The sequence below is a fragment of the Taudactylus pleione genome, unplaced genomic scaffold, assembly GCF_031769625.1.
Source record: "Taudactylus pleione unplaced genomic scaffold, aTauple2 ptg000195l, whole genome shotgun sequence".
NCBI classification, from domain to species: domain Eukaryota; kingdom Metazoa; phylum Chordata; class Amphibia; order Anura; family Myobatrachidae; genus Taudactylus; species Taudactylus pleione.
The window spans coordinates 7063487-7065905 of NW_028284597.1; the positions used below are offsets into that span (position 1 = coordinate 7063487).

The following is a 2419-nucleotide window of genomic DNA, read 5'->3' on the forward strand; positions in this document are numbered from 1 at the left end:
CAATCAAACATCTCTAACAACTGAATGCTACTTATCCATTGGATTGCCATATCGGGAATATATATTTTTTGGATTACCTATACTAGGATGAACTGAACTGTAGGCTCATTTGGCACATAGTTATTGACACATGCATGTGAATTATCTGCAGAATTGTAGCTGTGACTTTATGTATATGTACTTTTATCAATTTTGAAGTAAAGATTATTAACGTATTGACAATATCGTTCATTGTTTATGGGCTATCCCAGTATTACCATAGTGTTACATATGAGTCTGACACGGTTGTACATAATATCTAAGCACTAGAGACTGTCAATCATTATTACATTCAGTCACCTTAATAGGCCTAAGCGCTGCACCTAATTTAATTTTACAATATAACTTATATAATAGTGATCCCACCCGAAGGAGGGAGATGATTAAAAACACCACATAATAGAGTATCATATAGAATGACAGACAAGCTATAACCCCAGGAATGTGTTTAAAGAATTCTCCCTTGAGTGTTATAGATAGAATATTTCCCTCGAAGCATGGGTAAGCCAAATATATATGTATATAGCTGTTGTCCCAGGTAGGGGCCGAACCCCAGTCACCCAGGTTGTTAAGCAGCTACTCAAAGACTGTGGGGCCTATTCATCAACACTAAAATAACGTTTTTAAGGACATGTTCCTTAAATAACGGTATTTTAGTATTCATGAAGCCACTTAGCACAGGAGATATCACTGACATCTCCTTGCTAAGCTCCCCTGCGTAAATTTCCACACTCCCAATACATTAGTACATTAGTATGGGGATATGGAAATTATAGTATTCATCAAATTCCGAAAATTATGTATTATCGGAATTTGATGGAGTTACTATTCGCCACTGTGAGGTGGCGAATAGCAGGTGACACTTACCTGTGTCAGCGTGGGCCGGTCCCCCGGCGTCTCCCTCCGGCGCTCTGGTCTCTCCTCTGGCTCCGTCTGCAATGATGACATTGTGTTCTACCAGCAGAACACAATAAAGTTTAGAATTTTTTTTTTTTCTAAACTGCACTGTGTGCTGCTGGGAGACCACATGACAGACCAGCAGGATGAAGCCAGAGGCGCTGCAGCGGGCAGGTAAGTGCGGGACAGGGGGAGGTGAGCGGAGGGGGTGCACACAAACTTACCGTAGCAGTAAGTAGTGCTGCGCTTGCGCTGGGTTTCCGATTGTAACAGCGCATACGCAGCACGGATTCCAGCTGCGGTAAGTTAGAGCTGGCAGGGAAAGTATCTATTTCCCGAAAAGCTGTCATCGCAAAAATGACAGCTTTTCGGAATAGATAGTTATAGGGAAGAGGAATGATGAATTCCTCCAGAAATTAGGTAGAACTCCATGTGAGTTCTAAACCTAATTTCCTCCCTCGATATTTTAGGTATGATGAATAGGCCCCCCCTGTGTTAGAGAATGGCTCTGCATATTATTTTGAAAATATTTAACAACAGGAGGCAGGAACCCACGGTTGTATGTATGAGAATTCCTATTTCTCCAGTAGGGAGAGAGAGTGCTAAAGAGAAGTTATTTTAAAACAATCATCCTGCCTAGGTGAGCGTGCCCGTACCACCTCAGCATTGCTTAATAGATACTGACGTATAAGTACTGTGTTCTATCATGGGTTTCTGGAAAAACTCATACAAGCGCAGGGAGAATATACAAATTAATGCACAGGTAAGTTCCATCCAAGAGCCGTAGCTATTCTTTCTGAAAACATGTTTAATCTTAGATTTAACCTAACTCAGAGCCTCGGAGAAAGCATTATCACGAATTTGCATGACATCCTTGTGCAGGGGCCATGCTAATCTCCTGTATATCGTTCCAATTTTATCCTATCGTTGACCAAACCGATCGTCATATATGTAGTCACACAGCTAAATGTGACTATGGGGCAATAGCAGGGAAAAAAGCAGAGTTAAGTTCAGTGCTCTTGGTTACTAAAATGGCAGTACAAACTCCACACAACTAGGGCCATAGTGGGAACCGAACCCACGACCTCAGTGCTGTGAGGCAACAATGCTATCCATTACACCATCTGTGCTGCCCTAGAAGACAATGCGCAGCAAGCAGGGAGGCAGCCCTCCAAATGTGACTAAACTGCCATCTCCATAATATAGAACATTGACTCTCCATCAGGATGTGAACCTATGGATGCCTACACATTGAAGAATGGCTTTAGCCCCTGTGTTATCTATAATATAAAGCAGCAGCAAAGCTAATATCCACGAGCTTGGGATATGTTTTCTCTAGTAAACTTGGCAAGCAGCGAAGCGACAGACAGTAACTTCAGAGACCCGGCTGCTGTCTGCATTATGTCAGCCAGGCTGCCTATAGAGTAGTGAGAGCAGTCGAGGGGGCGCTGTGCTATTAAGTTATATACCTAGCGGAATCTCC

At 42.6% G+C, this 2419-nt stretch overlaps 1 pseudogene; it reads right to left on the reverse strand.

Moving 5' to 3' along the window:
• Nucleotides 1-1778: 1778 nt before the first annotated feature.
• Nucleotides 1779-1879, reverse strand: LOC148518954 (U6 spliceosomal RNA; annotated as a pseudogene).
• Nucleotides 1880-2419: the final 540 nt, after the last annotated feature.